Below are 23,686 nucleotides of genomic sequence, written 5' to 3' on the forward strand. Positions count from 1 at the left end.
TCAGTATCTGTGTTGACTCAGGCAGATAATCTAATCTTTCTGAGCCTCAGTTTCTCCATCCATAAAATGGAGATAATGAATGTAAAAGACCTGATATATCATGATGATGCATAATAATGATGGTAGTCATGATGGTGATGATGAATGTTAGTTTTCTTTCCTTCTTTCCAGAAGGTAGAGGAAAGTCTCTGTGAGCACCTAGCAGAGTAGTCACTTGCATGGAAGGGTGAACTGGGTGGGTGAGTCTAATGCTTTTAACATTTACTACCTGTTTTCTACCAAGCTGGAGGAGAACAGAAGCACGCTGCCGCCCCCCAACCAGGTAGTATGGACCACAGCAACAACTACCACATACATTTCTAGGACCCTCAATGATTATTTACTTTCCAGAAGCTTTAAAAACGTAAAGTAGCAAATGGAAAGTGGAATTACGGTGGGGTAGGCATGACACTGAAGGGAATAATCCTTTCATCACTGACCTCCCAATGTGACTCATGGCGTGTGTCTCACTGCCACGAATCGCTGACCGGAGTACGCAGCCATCAGGAAAGGAGACGTGAAGGAGAGTGGTACCTTTTCATACAGCTTCCCTGGGAGAGTCTCTTTAAATAGCAGCAGCAGCTTTTAAGATAGTGAAGATGCAGCGCTGTGTGCTCAGTGTCCTCACCATTCTTGGAGAATCCTATCTGTAATCCGGGTCTCCCTTTATGGCCATCCAAACGGATCTGTTTCCTGAAGCATTTTCATCCAGGTGTTGGCATTCCTTCAGAGTAGAGAGCAGGAGGGGTCTTCTGCTGAGGCTCATGTGTATTAAATACAAGGTTAGCTGACCTTCACTGAGAGTCACCTTAGGAGGACATTACATATGCCACCTCATCGAAAACTCACAGCACCTGAGGTAGGGACTATTATCATTCCCTTTTTATAGATGAGGAAACTGAGGCATGGCAAGGATAAGCAGCTTGCCTGAGGTCACACAGCTAGTGCATGAAAAGAGGTTTGTGATGATTTGCAACAAAATGAAGCCTTGCCCAGAGAGTTGGCCACCGGAAAAAGGCACAAGTTGTACTTGTCCGATTTTCCCCTGAGAATCTGGCTAGATGTCGAGTGTATGTGATGGGAGCATACAGCTAGTAAGAAGGTTTTTTCAAAGTTGTCAATATATGCTGGTCACTTATGACCAGTGTCATACTTGAGGCTCTTTGGTGACATGTCTCCCAAGGCAATACATTGAGAGTGAGGACAATGACGTCTGTGTTACTGCAAAACAGTGGGAGAAAGAATAAGCTTTGGGTAAATGAAAACCCAGAGGCTTCAACTGGTAGTGAGGGTTAGATCTCATGTTCTCTAGGTAGTCTGGTAACTGGTGTGTATTCTGTTGGGAATGGGGCGGTTTGGAGTAGTGGGTGGGGCTAGAACACTAGATGCCGAGCCAGTGTGGGACTTTGGACAGGGCACCTATCATCTTTAAGCCTCACTTGCCTCATTTGTACAAATAGGTTGATAATACTGCCTACCTCATAGGGTTGTGCTATCAATAAATTAAGATAATGCACAAAAATTTGGTTCAAATATTCAGGGTGCTGCCCACTGCCCAGTGGCCTTCCAGGATTTCAGGTCCCTGTCCTATAACAACCTATATCAGAATGACAAGGCTGGAAAGATGGTCTTCACAGACCCTTCCTATTGGGGCATTCTGTGATCCCGGGACAGAGCAGAGCGAATGAGGATCCCAGGTAGATGGTGTGGGGAGCAGGAATGACTTGCCTTCCTAAGAAACTTCGAAACATTCTTCACAATAGAGGATGCTATCCCGGGTGAAACAGAATACCCAGATCAAGTAGTGTTTCCCTAGCTAAGAGAAGCCACAGAAACTGGCAGCCTTTGTGACTGTGGTTACGCTTCTGTGAGTTTTCAGGGCAGCTCCAACTGTTTCCTATGTGAACACCATTCCCAGTGTTCAGAAGACTGCGCTGCACAAGACTTTCTTGCTTTTTTGTTTTTCACAGTTGATAAGTTGACATATTCATGGAATAGAACTCAGGGGGCCTCAGAAATCCTGGCTTCTGCGTCTAACTCATTCATTCACCAAATACATGTCCAGCCCACTCTGTGCCTTGTACTGTGTTGGCACAGCAAGGAAACAGACAGTTGTGGGCCCTACCCTCAAAGAGCTTACAATCTCATGGGGACCGAGTAAACAGCTCAGTCCTGTGTGAGACTTGCTCTATCCCTGGAGAGCAAAAGAAACAGCAGCAGCATTCAGACACACTTTCTCCAAATTTCCTAGAGGTGGTTTTTAAAGGATAAATTAACCGACAGGAAGGTAATGGCATTCCAAGCAGATGGAACATTCCAAGTATGAATTAAAATATGAAAGTAAGGGAGACCTATCAGATTCACAGGATCTGTAGGAAGTTCCATGCTGTTAGAGCCAAGAGTGTGTGTCTGTCTGTGATGTGGAGTGGGCAATAGGGACACAGAGAGAGACAGGAGAGGATGAGAAGAAACAGAGGCAGGGATGTAGTAAGCAGTGAGAGCAAAGAGATTAGCAGGGATCAGGCCATGAAAGTTGCTTGAAAGTCATATTACAGAGTCTGGAAGGGCCAGTCCCATGGCATAGTGGTTAAGTTCGGTGGCCCAGGTTTGCGGGTTTGGATCCTGGGGGCAGACCTACACCACTCGTCAGCCACACTGTGGCCACAACCCACATATAAACGAGGAAGATTGGCACAGATGTTAGCTCAGGGCTAATCTTCCTCAGCAAAAAAAAAAAAAGAAAAAGTCTGGACTTCATCTTGAGGGCAGTAGGATTTCAAAGACTATTGAACTTGGCCAGATACTTTTGGCAGACAGTTAGACTAGATGATCTTTAAGGTTCCTGTATATTTAAACCATTCCAAACAGATACTATTGTATTCTCCTTGAAATGCTATACAGAGAAACAAATTCGTTAATATTTTCGAAATAACCAACTTCGTGTTTGTCGCCTTTATTCACACAATAGCATCAATCTGGCAAAATTTTCATTTACCTCTATCGTGTGGATGACACCATGCTGAGTGTTGGGGGGGATTCGATTGTGCATAAAGTTATATAAAAATTCAAAGGACACATGATTGTCCTACACAAAAAAAGAGATGGCCAACATATATTATTGATTGATTGATTGATTTTAGAGTCAGACATTCCAGATGTGTGAGCTTTTTCTGAGCTTCAGTCTTTATATCTGTAAAATTGGGATAATGATAGCATCTACGTGTAAAGTCACTGGCGGAGAGAGTACAGATAAAAATTTAAACTTAGCTATTAACATCATTCTTAGTAGCAGTAATATTGATACTTTTGTGAAGCTAAAACTGGCAAAGGGTTTGGAGTAATAGCGATGAGAGGCTATTATTATCACATTACCAGTTGCAATAAACTCTCTTATATTTGGACAGCTTAAGTTCAGAAGCATGGTCATTTGATGCGGTATGAAATTCTTCTCTCCATGGGACCGAAAGCAGTTTGCTTCACAAATGAATAATGAAAAGTCTGGTGATGGTAGAGGAGATTGGGCGTGTTTAACTCTTTTATATATATGTATATATATTTCAACTACGTTAAGCCACTTTCTGGGCATGCATGCCATGCAATAATTATAAATGTGGCCATATTGATTTATTCAAGTATCTCCAAGTATCACTTAAATTGGCAGCACTTGATAGTCATTGATTTTAAAGAGCTCATTTTAAAGCCGTAAAATGGCATTTCTTTGCAGAACATTTTGTCCTTTTTATTTATTTTGCATGTCCTTTTTTTCCCCTCACTTTCCTCCACTTGCTCTCAATGAATATTACTTTGTTAAATTCATAGCAGTCATCGTTTATTTATTTATTCAACAAATACTTATGGAGTGTCTGCTCTGTGCCAGGAAATAGGCTGGATGCTGGAGATACAGGAATGAGCAAAAAGACAGGGCCCTCCCTCTTGGAACTCACATTCTAGCCCTAGGTTTGGCTTTGGAATGAAACAGTGATCATCTCTGAGAGCTGGTTAACAGTGACTAGAGGTAGGCATGAAAAATAAACATGGTAAAATTGGACATTGATAGAGTGATAAATTAATCAGAATTTAGACCATTATACAGGATCATAGACCTAGGACAGTAGCCTTTTTATGACATTGTTTTTGTAGAGGTTTTGAGTGAGCCCCTAAAATTAGCCAATTGACTCTTTTGCACCTAGAAATTTGAATGCTTTCCCCATTAACACATGAGTTCGCCCCACACCAGATCCATAAAATTCCTTCTTAGTTCCTCAGTGATTTGGTATGCATATTAACAGAGAAAACTAAGCACTACTGGGCTGTTATAAAAAAAAAAATCATAGAAATTTAAAGCTGTGAAACATTTAAATCCAGATCTGCTCCTGCCTTGCTCAAACCCTTTAAGAACTTCTGTGTGCAGAGTAAAAGCTGAACTCTAAAGCTTTCACTCAAAACTGCCGTATGAAGTTAGCCAATAGCTGTTGTGCTTCTTGATATCTTGGCTTTAATCCTCAAGGCCTCCTGAAGACTCCAGGGACTTTGGGTGTGGAGGGAAAATCATACTAAACTCTTGCCGGTAACTTGAACCACTGCCTCATCTCAGCAAGTTGTGATTTGTTCCCATCCTGGCTTTCTTTTTTTAAGCATGCGTCGAGTTCATTTATGTCATTCAACCAATGGTTACTGAATGCATCTGATGTGCCAGACATTCATAGTTTTTGTTTTTATTTGTTCCCCTTGAAATATATAACCCGTTCTGTGGTTTCCCTGAGTCTAAATAAGCATTCACTGTGGTTTTTCCAACAGGTACTTCACCCACTCATCTAGAAAATCAAAGTAGTTTTCCCTATCAAAAAGCAAGTTTCACTGTTCCACTGATTATTTCCTGGCTGTATGAGCAAAAGGAAAGACTCATAAAGAAAGAAGCAGGAGCTTCTTTGTATAGATTTGTTAGCCACCTACCTCTGTTTTTATTTCAAAGCACCTCCACTTGTACTTTTGAAATATGGTTCTTAATCTAGGAAAAATCCCCACTATAGTATTTTTGAAGATATCTTTCAGAATTTACATAATTTATTTAGAAGCATAATTGTTAGGAGCGCTCAAAGCCTCTCTAACTTGCCACTATGATCACTTGAGGTGGAGATGATTCTTATCTTCTCAACACACATCTTCCAATATCCATCCATCAATCTAGCCAACCATCCCATTATGATGTTCTATGCTAAGCCTTGTTCTAGACACGGGGACCAAGACTAAGACTAAGACAGAGTTCTTGCCTTCAAGGAGTTCATGCTAGAAGATGCATTTGGGGCTACAGAAGTCCCACGTTAACTAAAGAGTGTGGGTATCTGAACACGGACACTGGGCGGTTGGCTTTCATCATTGAATCAGTTGTCATGAAATCAGAGATGTGTTCCTCTGTCTTGAGTCTAGAATGTTCCATAAGTACCCTGGCCTGAAATCTTGTCTTGGTCACTGCTATAATCCTCTGAAATGCAACACGATTATGTAAACATGGTCGATGTGTGAAAGCATTGGTGAAATTGAATCAGATTGAAATCTGTTTGATAACTGCCAACTTTTTGTTGGTGAATTTAGATTCCAATAAATGATACCTTTTTTAACCCTTAAGTTCTGAATGGATTGAGAAATAAGACAAAGGGGCTGGCAGCTGTAAAAGACACTATAATTTTGGTATAGACCGTTATTGGAGAACATGGCTTATATCTACAGACAAATGGCTTTCCTCATATTAAATGCAAGAACAAGTAAACTTACCCACCCAATCCCCAGTGTTGCTTGCTCCCCCTACAGGACAAAAGCTGCCCCTGGAGACACTGAGCAGTAAGCACGTTCCCAGCAGAGCCTGTATCTAAGGAAAGGAAGAAGAAAGGTCAGGGACACACATGCCCAATTCCTCCTTCTCAACTTTGAACTCTCCGATGAGATTTCTCACCCCCCCACTTCTTCCAGGTGGAGAGAATGAATAGGCAGAGAGAGGTGAAGAGTATCGTCTTAATGGGGATGACTCCACAGGGAAGAATCCTCAAGAGTCTGGAAACACCTTCCCAGCAATACCAGTTCTCTGCTGAATTGGCACACTCTCCTCATCTCTTCCCCGCCTGTGTGTGTTCTTCATGTTTGTCAAACTGCTCTTGGTTTCCCCTTCTGATTCATTGAGTCTTTCAATTCTACCAACTCAGAACTTCCTTCCTTCTGGTCTGATTTCTGTCGCTCGCACCTTTGGCATAGGCTCGTCCTTTTTCCTGGATCATATCCGCCTGGTTTGGCTCCTAATCCCAGTCTGCCTGGTCAGCCCTGTCTTCCACTCGTTAGAGACCCAGTGTGATAAACAAACACAGTCATCAGTTGGCAACTGTGCCAGGCACTGTTTTGGATGTTCAAGATGTAGAGGTGAGCAAGATAGATAAGGACCCTTCCCTTAGAGAACTTTTGGATGACCAGGGGCTAGAGAGACATAGCAGACAATTACATCCCAATCCTGAGCATTCTTCAGAGAGAAGGTAGTGCATCTGACATAGGTAAGATCCTCCTTGCTTTGGCTACAGATGTTAAAATATGTGCTTAAAATCCTTTCTATCGTGTTTAAAGTGCTGATGAAATGTCATTCATGTTATTTTTATCTGCTATCCTGATTTTTTTTCTTTTGAAATTTTCTCTACTATTAATTTCTCTGGTAAGGGAAGGAAAAAAAGAATAAAACCTTTCCAAAGTTTTATGCAGCCAGAAAAAAAAAATCGAAGATACCCACCAGCAGCTTGCAAAAACAAGAGGGAGTTCTGGGGGTTATAAAACATATGCTTGACAACTGATATTATCCACTAGCGAGATATTGTTCCTATCTCCACAGCCTGAAATTGCACGAATGATCACCTCGGTTATCAATGCGTGCATGCTCACAATGACCAGGTGGCTCCGGGAATTACCTCCTTGGATTGCTGCAAATCCCTCATCTCCAAGAAATTCATCATGCAAAGTCCCCATTATAATGAACCTTGGGTAAAGCTCAGCACTCAATTGTGTTTTAGCTTGTTAAGTGGAGTGTGGGTAGTCTCAGAAATATCACAGCTTGGGAATGTTAGAAAAGAAAGTTCACCTATCTGATCCGTTTCCCACAATCATCTCACCACATGGTCCCATGGCAGTCTCGGTGGTCTGAAATTGAAGTATTTGTCATCTCAGCAGAAGGGCCACTAGGGGAGGCTCCTGCTTGGTAGTGTGAGTTCCCTTGACCAGGGTCTGCATCCTGGAGTCAGCAGCTGGGTGAGCCTCGCAGAGCTTCTAGCAGGTTAGAGGCAGCCACCAGTTACCCAGGGACCTAGCCACCACTCAGCGAACAGTGAGTGCAAGTTTTTGCGTTTGTTTTTGTTCTCTGAGAATCCCATCTATTCCCTTGGCAACTCATCATGGAGGAAATCTGTGATGACAAGTGGAGGCTCTGAGATGCCACCCCCCAGCTCTCCATTCCTGATTGTGCTCATCTTTGTTGAGCAGAGCAAACTCTGTAACACACCAACCACAACTCCAAGTCACATCACTCAATAACTATATGTGTGTTTGTGTACTTGTGCACATATACATATATACACATACAAACATACATACTTACACATATACACACTCACAGATATACACACTCACACATATACAGACATACAGATACAAACATATGGCGGATGCCTGTTGTTGGGTGCTGGATGCTCTGATAAGTCCTATGGATATAAGTGTGAAACGAGGAAGATTTGGAGTCTGTTCTTGTGGAACCCACATCCTAAAAGGACATAGGACAATTCAAGTAAAGCAGAGTGTCTCTGAATAGTTCTAGAGGTTACCTGCATCCAAAGTACCTGGGATACTTGTCAAAACTTCCGGACCCTGGCCTCATCCCAGCCCCACTGAAACAGATGCTTTTGGGAATGAAGCCTGAAAATCTTTGTCTCAATATGCTCTCCTGGTGTAGTCTGTTTGAGAACCACTGTAATGTGATAAATACTATAGTAGAGAAGTGTAGGTTGTCAATGGAATTTGCAGGAGGTACACCTAACCAGCCTGGCCTGCAGAAATCAGAAAAAGCATTCTGGAGGAAGTCATTCCCAATCTGGGGGCTAAAGAAGAGGAACAGTTGTCCAGAAAAAATAAAAGAAGGAAGAAGGATCAGAAAGAATGCCGCCCAGCAGAGGAAAGCCAGAGAAACTATGGGGAGATTTTTCAAAACATACCACCCTTAGTAACTAAGGGACTCCAGCAGACAGAGAACAATATGGTGCTTCCTCCATTTGTAGCGCGTCCAATTTAATGGAAGACAAGGTTTTCCTTGGTATCCCAATAAGCTGCATACATATGTTTCACTTCCTCTTTTTGTGTTTACTTCTTTCCAATAGTGACAACACTATAGGAGCTGAATTGATGTTTGGACATACAGCAGCATCTAGACGTCAGATCTGGAACTTTCTATGTGGTACACTTAGGTATACCAAATTCCTGACTTCATGCCAGGTGCTATGGCTGCCACCAGTGGAATGAATGATTTCTCATTTCCTATACAGAACCAAGAATGTCCTGAGAGAGTGAAACTTTAAACGCCTACACCCTGATGGTCCACTCCTCCACTGGATGCTGCCCACTTCTTAATTTTATGTTTGTTCAGGATCCAGCTTACTGAGGTCAATTAAAGTCAGGAGGAGATGTCGGCTTGATTTAGTAAAATTGGATTCTTTGTCTGCCTTGGGTTTATCTCCTTGGGCTGGGTTGTCATTTGAATTTTATGTTTTTGTCCTTATTTCTTCTGACCATTTTTTTTTCCCCAGGAAGGGTTTTTTTGGTGTTACGCTGGCTCTATCTGTTTGCAAGGAAGGTGTTTGTTTCTATAAAGTGCCTGTCCCGTCTGATCTCCATCATCTTTATGGTCTTGCATTCTGTCACTGCGGCTCATGTCTGGCTGTGGTTTGTTATGTTTTGACAGGAGTTTGTTATAAAGCTGGAGATCACGTCTCTGGCTTTGCCTTTCAAACTTTCTTCTTTACAGTAGCCATAAACCCGTGCTGCTAAAATGTTCCCTCTGAGGAAGGGGCGAAATTCTGATAACAAAAGCCTTGAGGGAAAGGAAAAGAGAGGGGAGTGGGGAGGAAGAATTTTGAAGAGATGTTATTAAAGTCGTGAGGTACATGCTAGCAGTCGTTCAAATGTAAGCTGCAAAAAGAATACACAGAGTTTCTAAAGATTCGAGAAAATCATAACAGACAGGCAGGAGAAATGTATCTACGTTACCCTGCCCTGCTGTTTTTAATCTCTGCAATCTTGAACAGGTTGGGAACTGCAGACTAGTGGATTAAGTTAGTCCTGGCTTTGCTAGAAAGGGAGAAAGCCCGGGTGGGAACGCGCATTGGTTCCCCTGAATCCCCCACAGCAGCCATCTTGCAAGTTTGTTTATGAAAATGCTTTGAGTTATCTTGTTCTTCCGTGTGGATGGTGGAATGTAGACAAGGTTTGGGTGATCCTTGTTGTGGTGACTGTGTTACAACCTTTGTTCTCACCTTCAGTGAGCAGTGATTGAGTACTTGCTGTATGCAAGGCCCTAGCTGTGCATCCCTAGCTGGTCCTGTTGAGGCCTGTTGTGCCCTCAGAGCTTGGCTAGACACTCAATGTGTTTTTTCTATTTCAGTTAATCCTCAAGGTCATTTGGAAAGAAGGTAGTATTATCCCCATGTAACTAGCATATGACCAGCCACTTGGTACATAATACATGTGTATTGATATGGGGGTGGGGGTTGCAGATAAAAAGAATAAGTGGATTCCTTCCTGCTCACTGTCCTAAACCAGGGCTCCCTGGAGTGGCAGAGGTGGGGTTCGGCCCTGTTTGTCTGATTCCACAGCCCGTTTCTTACTTTACCCGAGGCTGACTCTTCTCTAACCACCTAGGAAGTAAGAGAGAGGGAGAAAACAGCATCAGCTCACTTTACAGAAAAGTCTGGGCATCTTTTTTCTTGCGCAGGCAGCCAAGGTCTGCATCCCTGATTTTGTATCCCTGAGAAATAGCAAAAGGCACCATCTCTGGCACAGAAGATGCCTCAGATCCCAAATGCAGCAGTCAAGCAGCTCCAATGCAGCACCGAGTCACTCCAACTGAACAGGATTTCTCCTGGTGGCCGTGGCCCCCTGACCCGCAAGCTTCCCTCACGTGTGGATGCTTGGCCAAGGATTTAGGCGGCCTTGGCCCATCTCCTCCCCCTCCTAACACTCACCACCCTCTTCCTCACTGCCTCCCCAAACATTAAGTTGATTCTCTTCCCAGCACTTCTGGCTGGGAATGTGTCTACCCTTCTCTCCTTCCTTCCACTTGTCCTCCATCACCCCTCCTTCTCTTCTCTCTTTCTAGCTTTTATTCACTATGTATTGAGCACATAGCAATACCCAGGTATTTTCCAGATATGCTATTTCACCCTTATAGCAAGCTAATAATAATAATAAAATAGCTATTATCAATGTCTTATTATGCAGCAATGCAAAGTTCAGCCATGCAATAAATACTTATTAAGTGCCTCCTACACTTTCCACATTGCTCTCGTTTCTGAGCATATAGCCAGGAGCAAACAGACACAGTTCCTCCCTTCTTGGAGCTTGTATTCTTGTGAAGGAGCAGATAATATACAATATAACATAATAGGCGTAGTCATCAATGTTATGAAGAAAAATTAATTAGGATGTGGGAATAAAGTTTAGCTGGAGGTGGGAGTGTTTCGTGGGTGATTTTATGTGCTCTGCACAATATCCCTATGAGGCTGGCACTGTTCTCATCCTCATTTGAGAGACGAGAAACCTGAGGCCAGAGTGGTTAAGTAACTTGCCCAAGGTCACACAGCTGCTATGAGGCAGAGGTAAGGTATCGCCAGGTCCACGATCTTGACCCTATGGCGCATTCCTGGGAGTAGGCCAGCCCTGGTGAGGCCTAGGAGAAGCAAAGCCACAAGGGTCCCTGACCTTCTTATCAGTTCTTAATAGGGGCAGAGGAGAAAGAGGGATCCAGAGAGATGCCAGAGCCAGGCGCATCTGAACACAGTGGTCCTGCTTCCGGTCCTGTGGTCCAGTAGATGTCTGGCTCTCCTCATCTCCCACTAAGAGGGTCAGCTCCTCCTGGAGGCAGTGGAGCAGACGGAGTCCAGATGTGTCATTTGATTTTAGGGAATGGAGCCACAGTCCCCTCACTGAAAGGAGATGAGGCAGCTCCAAGGGAGGGACTATGGGACAGTGGAGGAAAGTGAGGGGGGCTCTTGATGCTGTTTGACCCACGAGGACCGTCACAGGTGTGTGCTAGTTCTGGTAACCAGGTACCAAGGCTCATGCAAACCACACCCATTCTAGAGCCCACAGAATGCCCAGAGGCTGCCTTCTCTTGCCTAAATCCTCAAGTTTTTCTGAAAATCTGCACATAGCATGTCAGATTCCAGCAGTGAACCCCCACGCAGTTTTATCAAGCTTGAGTGGGTGTATTTGAGCTGTTAGTCCTGCTGCCAGAAAGCCTATGCAACATTTAATTCACTGTCAGGATCTTTGTTCCTTTCCTTGTAGACACAATCTACGAGGCAGAAGCACAGCCCCAGTGGACTCTGTGGAATGTGAAGCTGACCCCCTTTTACTACTTCTCATTTCCAAGGATTTTTACTTCCCTGTAAAGTGCCCCTGGAATGCTGACTTGGCCTGCAAATATTCTCTTTCCTTTTTTTTTTTTTTTTAAAGAAGTGTGCTTTTGTGTGGTTGTTTGGAGTTGCAATGTTTATGAATTGTGCACACGGTTACAATAAGGCAGAAGCCCTTTCAAACCTGATAGTCTCAGATGGGACACTTTTTCACTTGCAAAACTCAAAATTAACTTTAAGCCCAAGATGAATCTTTCAAAATGATTAGTCTCTAATCCTTAATTATCTGGACTAGAACATTCAGGTACAAAAATTCCAGCTAAGGGGCCCTAAAACCTTATTTTCTTCTTGTGATTTTGTTGCCTCAGCTCTGAACTATGAGAGTGGCTTTACCTCTGCATTAGAAACCCGCGCGTATGCATAACCAGTCTGAGGTTGGCAGACTGTCTGCATAGACATGCCAAGTCTGCATTCATCCATTTGCCAAACATCCCTTAAGTACCTATTTACATCACGAATGTGCTGTGATACTGAAATGATCAAGAAATGTTCCCTGCCTTCAGGGAACTACAGTCACTGAAGGGAAGACAATAAAATTGACAATCGCAATACAGTGGGATAAATCGCGTAGTCTGTGCATGTATGGAGTGCTGTGGGAGTAACGACATTCATGAAGTGCTTAGCAGAGTCAGGCTCTGTGCCAACCACTTAACACTCATGATGTTATTCATACCTGTTACTGCCCACTGAATTAGTAACTACACCATTTGACAGATGAAGAAACTGGGGCTTAAAGAGCGTAAATCATTTGTTCAAGGTCACAATGTGAGCAAATGGCACAGCTAGGATATGAATTCAGAACTTCCCCTGAGGCACGTAATTTTATAATCACTTTGAGTACAGAAGAGAGAAGTGGACAGCTCGAAGGCAAAGGAGGATGCTCAGCCAGAGCAGATGGTACTGTAGCTGAGATTTGAGAATGCCTAAGACTTGGGATGAAAAAGAAGAGGTGGGGTTAGGACACCTCAGGCAGAGGATGCTGTGAGAGCAAAGGTTTAGAGGAATAGTCCGTGGAAACACTAAGGAAGTGAGTGAGATTGAAACGGAGTTGAGAGAAGGGTGGTGGGGACAGCCAGTTTATTATTTTAATTCTACAAACCTTTCCTTTGACTTCAAAATCCACTTTAAAGGGTCATGTCCTATTAGTTTCTGTTTTAGTGACCACTTAACACCTTAGAAGGAACGTCTTGATGAATATCCAGCTTTCGGGGAGGGCCCAGTTTTACCCACATCTGCCTCTCTGCGGAGAGGAAGTGATCTCTTTCACTACTTTTGGCATCGCTAAAGCTTGCTGAGTCCTGGTTTCGATTAAGTTTGAAATCACACACATATGTCTGTTTCTCTAGCAACACTTCTCTAACCCAGTTGAGTTGTGCTGATATTAAAACACAAAATTGAATGACTTGTGGTGTCCCCATGGGTTTGAGTTTGAGAAGCCTCAATAAATCATACTGAAATAATTTCATAAGAATTCTTGAAGTTGGCACCTTTGAAAAATCAAGGAAGAGAATTTCTCACTTTTCTTGTCTGGAGTAGTTTTTTCCTTTAGCCAAGTGAACGGGTGTTTGGGTAAAATAACTCCAGAAAATTGCAAACCATCTGAAAATGTCAAATGTAGATGAGTCACTTGGAGCAATAACCACAAGAGCTGGCTGCCTGTAATTTATTACTTAATTTCATCATCTACGTGTAGATGAAGCTTTGAGTACCTAAGGGCTGCTGCTTTGTGAGGGACACACTCTGTGATCAAAATGGCAGAAAATGTAAAAGTTGACGGTATTCAGTGCTGGTGAAGTTGTGGGTAAACACATACTATCAGAGCTGGTGAGGGAGTGAACTGGTCACTGCACTTGGAAGAGCATTTACTGGTACCTAGTTAAATAAGATATATTTTTTTTCCTTTGTCAGTAGCTACCCTGTTGGAAAAAATTAAAAAGCAATTTGTATGCCCCTGAACACGAGAATGTCCAAACAACGTGTGAAAGTGTGGTACTGTGGAATATGGTGCAGTGATTAAGGCCAGTGAATTAGCCTTAGAGCTCAAAAATACATTGAGTGAAAAAAGATAAGTTCCATACAGATATATTTGATATGAAACCTTTTACATAAAAACAAAACAAAAGGCACTCACACAAAATATACATTTTCAATGGAGACATATAGGTAAAGATAAATGTATAATTTAAAAAATGAAGGCTACATATACTGATAACAAAGATGACCTAGGGAGAGGTGAGGGCACTGGCATTGCTGGGTACCTGGTGGTCAGCAAAACTTTAGACTTGTTAATTGCGTTAGTAATAATTTTACTAATTCAATGTATTACTAATACTAATGTATTACTTAGTAATTGTATTAGTTAACCCTAGCCGCTTAAACAAACGAACCTCTGTGTTTCAGTGGCTTAACACAATAGAAAGGTATTCTGTGCTGGAAAGTCCAGATGGGTTCTCCCAATCTGTGGCAGCTCTCCTCCCAGTGGTAATTCAGGAACCCAGGTTCCTCCCATGGCCTGGCTCCTCCAACCATGGTGGCACCCATGGAATCCTCTGCCGGGTCTTCAGTATCAGGTGCCAGAGGCAGGGAAGACTGTACCTGTTTCACATAGAGTGACTTTACTCATCGTGTCTGGAAGCAGAATTTTTCTTCTTGATATCTACTTGGTTGAAAAAAGTGAAAATAATGGAACTGTCTGTTGGACATTGGTTACAGCTCCATCACATGGCAGCACTCAGCTGAGAAGGTATTTAGGAAGTGAGGTCTAGTTTTATGCCTAGAGAAAGAACTCAGATCTAGTCAACATACAGTGAGTCTCTGCGACAGTAATGTATTAATTTTTTGCACATGTATTACTTATATAATTCAAAAATTAATAAAAATTAAATTCAGCCTTAGAAATAAACCAATGCTGGTTGATTAAGAACAATAGTTCTGTTTTATCCCACCCTGGCTCTAAGTAATTATGCGGTTTTACTTTGCTCGCCATCATCTTCTTCTGCTATAAAATAAGGGTTTGGAATACAATCACAGATAACCTAATTACATCTATTAAATAATTATTAATATTTTGCATTATATTTTTTCTACGTCTGTTAAGTGCTATTCATAATCACTAATCAGGAACTAATCAGTATCACCATGAGTTGAGTTCATTCCTACTCAAATCAGAGAAACATGCGAAAGATGTTCTTTTTTAACGGTATTTTTGAGATATGGAACTAGCTTGGGGTACATTTTAAGGTCTTCAGAAACCCTTTAGAATTAGAAAATGTTACTGGGAATCGCCGGACTAAGCTTGAAGTCTTTTCTGGCTTTCTCATTCTAAATTAGGACCCAGGCTAGTGCCTCAGGGAGAGCACCGCCTTCATGGATATTTATTAAAGGAAAGAATGAATTCACAAGTTGAATTTATGCAAAAATCTTTACAAAAGCGTGTTGATGTGTGTGCACAAGACAGTAAGGTTTATACTGAGTACAAAAATTATTCAATAATTGAAAATATATTAATAGATAGCTTTCTAAAAGAAATTAGACAATCAACTCAAGAGGAACTGAGAAGGCATTTGATCAAATTAAACATCCGTTAGGATTAAAAAGAAAAAATCATGAAAACAAGGATTAGAAGAATAATTTGTTTTTCTTTTCATAATAAGTAATATGATCTGAACTCAGATCAACGTACAGTACTTCCCTTAGTCATTAAAAAATCAGGGGAAAAAAGAGAACGCCTACCACTGCCTTCATTGTTTAATATTTTTTTCTGGAAATTCTATTCTAACCATTGCAATAAGACGCGAAATTAATGATATAAATATATTGGAAGGAAAGAAGGGAACAAAATTTTCAATATTTGGGAATGATGGATTTTTTTCACTTAGAAAATTCGAAACATATTCCAAAAAAAAACTATCAAAATTAATAAGAGCATTCAATTAAATGTCTGTGTTCCAAACAGAAATAATAATTTAAAAAATTACATTAACAATTCAGCATAACTAAAATACTCCAAAATTATCTTAACAAGAAATGTTAGCTCTCTCTCTCTATAAAAAACTACAGAATTATTTTGAGGTAGAAATAAAGACAAACAAGTGGACAAACATTTCATTGTCCTGTATGGGAAGGTTGTGTATTTTAAAGATGTCAACTCTTTCTTAGAAAATTTAATTTAAGTCAACCTCCTTCCAATGTTTTTTGGAATTTGACAAAATTATCTTAAGATTCATCTTGAAGAATAAATATAGTCATGAAAATGTTGAAATAAAAATAATACAGAGGGGCCGGCCCAGTGGCACAGTGGCTAAGTTTGCACAGTCTGCTTCAGTGGCCTGGGGTTCACCAGTTCGGATCCCGGGTGTGGACATGGCACCGCTTGGCAAGCCATGCTGTGGCAGGCGTCCCACATATAAAGTAGAGGAAGATAGGCACGGATGGTAGCTCAGGGCCAGTCTTCCTCAGCAAAAAGAGGAGGATTGGCGACAGATGTTAGCTCAGGGCTAATCTTCTTCTTCAAAAAAAATAATAAAATAATACAGAGGCCAGAAATAAATCTACCAGATGTAAACCACACCGTAAAGTTTCAATAACCAAAATAAATATTGTACTGTCATAAAGAGAGAGTAAGAGAACTCTACGTAATGGAATAGTTCACCAGACAAGATCGTCTAAGGTATAAATGTATACGATCTGGTCAAGGCACCTGCCCAAACCGTGAGAAATGCACTATGTTCCCTAACACATGCTCTTCCCGTGGCCTGGACAACTCTCTTCCCCGTGACTCTGTGTCCCTGATTGATGTCTATTCATCTTTTAGCTTCAGTCTTTCTCTGACACCTTGCTCTTTCCATTAGTAAGTAGAGCGTGGCTTTATTCTGGAAGTCAGTAAGGGATCTCAATTTCCTATCCAACGGGTGATGATTCATGGTAAGGGGTCCAGCCATGGCTGTAGACCTCCTGCATAGTGTTATTGTCAGTACCCTGGATAAAGGGATAAAGGAATTTTGCCCATGATGAAAGGCACACATCTGAGAGAAATACTCTGTGATGTAGCTGACAGAATCAGGATCCAAAATTATCTGAACATGCCAAAACACTGGTAGAACTAAATGAGATGGAACCTGGCAGGCTTCCGTGTAAGTTCCTATAACTTGGAACGTGTAAATGCATTCATGGATTGCATCGACTCCTTCAGCAAATGTATACTGGGTCCTCATTGTGTGTCAGGCAATGGATAAGCAGTGGAGAACAAGATGGAGCCATGGCACACATCTCACTTGTCCTTAATTAATGAGTCAATAGCTCTGAGAATTGCTGGATCAGAAGCTCTTTGAGAGCTGGGTCCTTGCTTTTTCTCCAACACTTAGTGCAAGATGGTGTGGCTGAAGTCTTAGTCAAATTATTAAAAATTTGGGAGATATAAAATGGAAGAAAAAATGCCTATTATATTTCTGGGAGGATCAGAAATTTTTGTGGCATATTGGGACCCTGTTGACCAATGGATGATACGTTAAAGAATAGAGTCGCTTCATCAGATCATATCATTGGCTCAAAGCTTCCCATGCTATCCTATTGCACTAAGAATAAAATGTAAGCACTAGCCATGGCCTAGAAAGATCCACATAATCTGGCCCTGACTCTTTCTCTGAGCTCATCTATATCTCACTCTCCTTGACTCTACTCCTACCAGACTGCCTTCTTTCTGATACTAAGCTCATTCACCCCAAACTCATTCCTGTCCTAGGGCCTCTGCCCTTGCTGGTCCTTGGTCCTAGACCTCTCCACTGCCAGATCTTCATGTGATCCTATTCAATCAGGACTCAGCTCCAACATCACCTCTCCTCTGCAGCCTTCCAGGCCGGCCAGACTAAACCAACCTGCTTTCTCTCACCACCAAGTTTGTTCTCAGACTCCCTGCTTGCCTGCTGTTTATCTCCAGCACCCAGAACAATGTCAGGCCTGTAGTAGGTACTTAATCAGTGTATATTAAATGAACAAATCTTTGTACAGCAAGAGAGGTCATCAGAGAGAAGATATTTAAGTCAAATTGCTTTGGTTGAGAAAAGAAGTAAAAGGTATGTTAGAATGAAAATGATGCCTATTTATGAAAGTCAAGTTGTTTGACTTGCTTTCCCTTAACCAAGACAAAGGAATCTGCCTTGAACCCATATCACCCCATCAATGTTTGAGCATGTTTCATTTCCATTATTTTGTCTATTTGTAATGGTTATTTACCCATAAATGAAATCATCAGTAGTGTTTATTTCACTACTAGGAGTATCTCTATTTACGTTAGCATAATTCATTCATTGATTTCTGAATACAGTTCAGTCTAAAGTTTAAAGAATCTTTGTGTTATCATGTACATCAGCAGTAGAATTTCCATTTGAATTTCTGAAGACTGTAGCTTTAGAACAACTGTATACAACTACACAGATTTAGACAACCAATTTGTTCATTAGCATGTTTATAAAAATTTCTTAAAAACCTAATCAATTATTTTATTATAACTAACTTCATCTAATTAAAAACACAAATGTGTGATTATGGTTTTTTGTTTCCAATGAGGAGGAAAATCATTAGTTAAATAATTGCCAAGTGTTGAGTGGTACTTATACATTGTTAGTTACAAACCTTCCTCTAATTCCACATTTTAATCCAGGGTTATCAACCTGTTTCATTTTTTGAAGTGAATTGTCTTTGAAATAGAGATTACAGGTACTTAGAATAGTAAATGATGGTCCAAAATCAAAAGGTCTTAACATTAGACAATGATTTTTCAAAGGACGTGAAGAACTTTAGAGTACTTAAGATCCAAACATTAGAATTGCAGTTTGGCAAGGATCTTTACCAAGAGCTAGAATCAGACTTAATAAACTATTAGAGAATTAGAGATTCTCCAGATAAGGAGTAATTGCTACATCGATTTCCCTAAAAGTATTCGAGTATGCCTGTTTTACCACAACCTCACCAAGTTTATGTTTTAATCTTTTTATTATTTTAATTTGTACTTTGATTACTAGTTTGAACATTTTCCCATATGATTATTTTCTACTTGCAATTTCTTTCATGTGAATTACCTAGAAACATTCTTAAGATTTTAAGAAAAGCATTTCATAGTTATTAATAGAGATGAAGTGCCCTGAAAGACAGGTGCACAGTAGTCGATATCTTCTCAATGACTAAGAGTTCCCAACGTATACCATTTGGTTTCTAAGTAGGGAAAAGAATCAGCTAAGATCTAGAAAAATCCTGTAGATACCCTAACATCTACAAGTAACACCTACAAGAAAAGACAGAGGCTCAATCCTGGCTCCACAGTTCCATCAGCTGAATCGCAAGAACTTCTGGGGAGGAGGGGTCAGTGGTTGGTAACAAAACAGAACGACAACAGGAAACTTCCTAAGAAACTAGAATTCAGAGCTCAACATCCAAATTATGAATACATTTTTAGCTATTTCTGGACTAATCATGTTTACCTACAAGGTAGGCCTGATTTATACATTAGACATTCTTTATACACATTTTGGTCTTCTCAATAATTTAATCTGTGATTTCCTTTCCTCTTTCACAAATACATAGATAAATAACATATGCTATATTCCACTCACCTAACATCACAGAAAATCTTCCCACGAGATCTTCTCACCTTACTTCCCCTTCCCAACTTTGGGAGCTTTGATCTAAATGTGTTAGAAAAATGGAATCTTTTTTACACTCTACTATCATCTTAATCTGTCTTCAAGAATGTTTGAAAGATGTAATCCTTTTCATGGGAGCACAATGTAGATTTAGGTATATCAATATTTAAATTATTTTTAACTCCAAGGATTAAAGTATAAATGTAAAGTGTAAGGGTAGCATATGAATGTGGCAGTATAAAATTTAAGTAGATCCGGAATTGGTGTGGCTGATGAGTAAGGGGGCCATTGAATCTAAATTTGAATGTTCACTGATTTCAAGTCATTTATATTAGGCTGTGCAGTGTGGTTACACGATTTACTAAATTAAAAGGACATTTTAATCTTCTCGGAGCTTCAAAAATAATAAAATTGTACGTTGAATTCAGCATGAGAGAAAACTGGCAAAGAGTTCAAAATCACAAATCCATTTTTTCACTTTATCTGTTATCACATTGTGTTATAGACACTTAGATACTTGTTAACTCTCTTGTTATAAATGAGTTTGAAAGACAAGGACAAAAATCTATCTTTGTGTTTCCAGCACCTACCAAGAAGCTTTCCACCTACTCTGGGCTCAGTGAATGTTTATAGAAGAAATCAGTGAGCTATAGAGTGATTTCCTCAAGCGTATGTGATTTTTTTCCTGTTTATTTGTCCCATTCACTGCATATTACCTAGATATTGCCCCCAGTGTGTGTGTGTGTGCGTGTGTGTATGTCTGTTATATTTTTTAGTCTACTCTCTTGCAGAACAGGAGCACTTTGGCAAAGACAGTCTTTGTGGCAGGCAGAATAATGGCCCCCCAAAGATGTCCAGTCCTAGTCCATCGTATCTGTGAATATGTTACCTTACAGCTGCAAAGCCTTTGCAGATCTGATTAAGGACCTTGAGATGGGAGATTATCCTAGATCATTTGGATGGATTCAGTGCAGTCACCAGAGTCCTTAAAAGCGGAAGAGGGAGGCAGAAGAGGAAGTGAGAGTGATGCTGTACGAAGACTCCATTCATCTACCATTGCTGGCTTTGAAGATGGAGGAAGGGGTCACAGCCAAAGAATGCAGGCAGCCCGTAGATGCTGGCAAAAACAAGAAAACTGATTCTTCCCTAGGGCCTCTAGAAAGGAACACAGCCCTACTGATGCCTTGATTTTATCCCAGCAAGATCCATGTCAGATTGTCGGAACTATAAGATAGTAAACAAATAAACAGAATTTAAGCCACTAAGTTTGTAGTAATTTGTTACAGCAGTGATAGAAAACTAATACGGTCTCTGACACGTCGTTTTATCCCCTTCAGCTTCTAACACAGTGCGTTGCCCAAAGAGGGACTCAGATAGCTCTTGCAGTTGATCATTCTCATCGCTTCCTCTTTATGTTACAACAGTCTTCACTGCCCCATGCCAGGCTGGAAGAGGACAGCATTAATCAGGATTCCTCTGTTTGCAAATGACAGAAAGCTAACACAAACTCACTTAAGCAAGGAAAAAAACAAGAGGAAGGGCAGGCGCATCTCACGTAAGTGGGACCTCCAAGGGCTGGAAGTGGCTTCAGTCCCAGCTAAGACGAGGGCCCGAATCAGTCCGCAAAGACCCTCTATCTCTCTGATCTGCTTTCCTCTGGATGTGAGCTTCTATAGTTCCATGATTCGCATTTTTAGTGGCAAAACTGACCTCTTTCTTTCAGGGAAGGATTCTAAGTTGCCATCTTTGCAGCCTATGGGGTTGAAAGGGTGTTATGTTTATTCATTGCTAACATTTAAAAATGCTCCAAAATTTGTTGGCTTAAAATACAAACAATTCTTTTATTTACTCATGATTCTGCAACTTGGGCAAAGCATATGAGGGACAGCTCATCTCTGCTTCATCCGACACCAGCTTAAGGTAGCTCAGTTGGATCTCAAGGATTCACTTCCAAGATGGCCTCATTCACATGAGCTGGTGTTGGCCCTTGGCTGGAAGCTCAGCTGACGTTGTTGGCTGGAAGATGCTGTTCTCCTTCATGTGACTGCTCCACATGGCTAGGTTGGGCATCTGTCAGTCTTAGAGTAGTTGGCCTTTGTACATAGCAACTGACTTCCCCCCAAGCACAAGATGGAAGCCTCCAGGCCTTCTTAAAGTTTAGCTCAAAACTGACACAAGGTCATTTGTGCCACATTCTATCAATTAAAGAAGATCACAAGGCCCAGCCTAGATTTGAGGAGAGGGGACTACACACACAAGGACGTGAATACCATTGTCATGGTTCATTGGGGCCACCAGAGTAGCAGTCTACCATAGTGGATAATGGAGCTTTGTGAGTGATGGTTCAAACAGGACAATGGGGAAAATTGTAAGGCCAGTCCCACAAAGGAAACAGGGCTGAAAACAAACCTCAGGTATCCATAACAACCATTTCCTAGAGTGCTAGAAAGTATTCACTGAAACAAAGCAGCATTCCCCTCTAAGGGTATTTACTATGTAGATTGTACATTTTCTGGAGTTGTAGAGGTAATTAAAATTTTAGGTTTAAAATTAAGAAATTTCGAACTTTTTTCCCATTCAACTTTTCTTGTACTATGAATGAAAAATGATGATAATACATAGCAAACACTACTACAAAGGAATTAAACTGTGCAGGATTCGTGATGAATAAACTGTAATGTGGCTAATCCAGAGGTGTTTATTTGCAGTAACCTTTTTAATGTGACAATTCCTTGGATGTTGTAGTGAAATATTTTCACTCTATGTCTACATTTTTATGCTTTGTATTATTTATTCTCCACGGTACAGATCCCAAAATGTCAAATTCCTAGAGCTGTTTTATGGTAGTTTTAAGTTAGAATATTTGAAATGTATTAAATTAACTTTGTTTAGCAAAGTACAGTAAGGTTTTTTGCTTTAACAAAGTTTTCTTCATAATAAAGGCCATGCATATTTTTAGGGATATGGTGGACTCAAGTTACTCTTATTTGAATTTTATATTTTGACAATGAACGTGCTCTATTGGGGATCAGGCAGTATTTAGAAAATGTATATATAAGGATTATTTAAGATGGAATTGCCAAAGATCCTGGAATATTTTGAACACACTTGTTGGTTGATTTTACTGCAGTAAATATGAGGCAATAACAACTACATAAATTATTCAGAGAGAGTCATCCACATGGAGACTCTTTAGAGGTCGCTTCAGCAAACAGTTTGGCAGCGTATTCTTTTCATAGTCATTTTTTTCCAAATCCATGTACCAAAGAGCTATAGATCCATACGGAATGGATTAACACTGATTCTTTTAAAATGAAATGAAATATTTTAAAACATTCAAGTGAGGGTTGTATGATCTTTCCTCCTAAAGCTCTCTTTGGTAATTTATTTATCTTAAATATTATTTTTGTCTTTCAGGAGGCATTATATAGTGAACGTAAGAGATTTATTAAAAACCTGAGAGTGCTTTAGTACTTTGCTTCAAAATCTGCACATAGGCAAAATTTCTGATATTATGAGTTGGGATTTTCAGTGTAAGAGGATTTAAAATCTCTGCTAAAGCAAGGGCTTGTTAGCTGTTTCTAAGCGTCATGTATCAGAGACCCAGCTACTTACCAATGGCTCCAACTACAATGGGGCAGGACAGGACACATGGAATGAAAGAGACCCATTTAGATCAAATGGAAGGCATCAAGTTCTCTTAAAATGGGCCTTTCATTCTAGAAAGATATCTTATCCAGCTCCAGAAGCAGATAGAATAATCATCATTTACATAGGTGTGGCTCTCTTTGTACATGCAGATACCTGTCACTTTTGAAAGATTTCCATTCATTAAGCAGTTTGAGCCATAGTGTTGGAAAGAGCAAGTGCTACTGCAGTGTTTGCACAATTGAAGTTAGAGACCCCAATCACCTATTCACAAATTATCTGACTTTGGAATATTCCTAATAACCTCTTTTTTTCATAATAACCTTTTTTGGGTCTCAGTCCCCTACACTCTTGGGATTGTTCAGAGGATCCAAGGAGAGAATGCCAAAATACTTCACATGCTAAAAAGCACTACATTATTAACATTTATATCATTATGACTACTGTCACTACTGATAAGACATGATATGATAACCAGCCTGTAAACAATCCATTGAAAAATCCAGGTTGACTGGATGTGTTTTATTTTTTGAAAATATGTTCCCTTAGAGAATATGCGTGAGGTCCAAAGTAGTCAATGTGTTTGTCTCCATTATTTTTAAAGTACTTTGCTATTAACGCCCTCAGGTCCATCTCAACTCTCAGCAACCCTGT

At 40.6% G+C, this 23,686-nt stretch overlaps 1 protein-coding gene across 43 annotated transcripts in view; it reads left to right on the forward strand.

Moving 5' to 3' along the window:
* LDB2 (LIM domain binding 2) overlaps positions 1-23,686 on the forward strand; it is a 359,745-nt gene that overhangs the window by 255,685 nt on the left and 80,374 nt on the right. The gene's annotated exons all lie outside the window — the stretch shown is intronic.

This window comes from Equus przewalskii, chromosome 3 (assembly GCF_037783145.1).
Source record: "Equus przewalskii isolate Varuska chromosome 3, EquPr2, whole genome shotgun sequence".
NCBI lineage: Eukaryota > Metazoa > Chordata > Mammalia > Perissodactyla > Equidae > Equus > Equus przewalskii.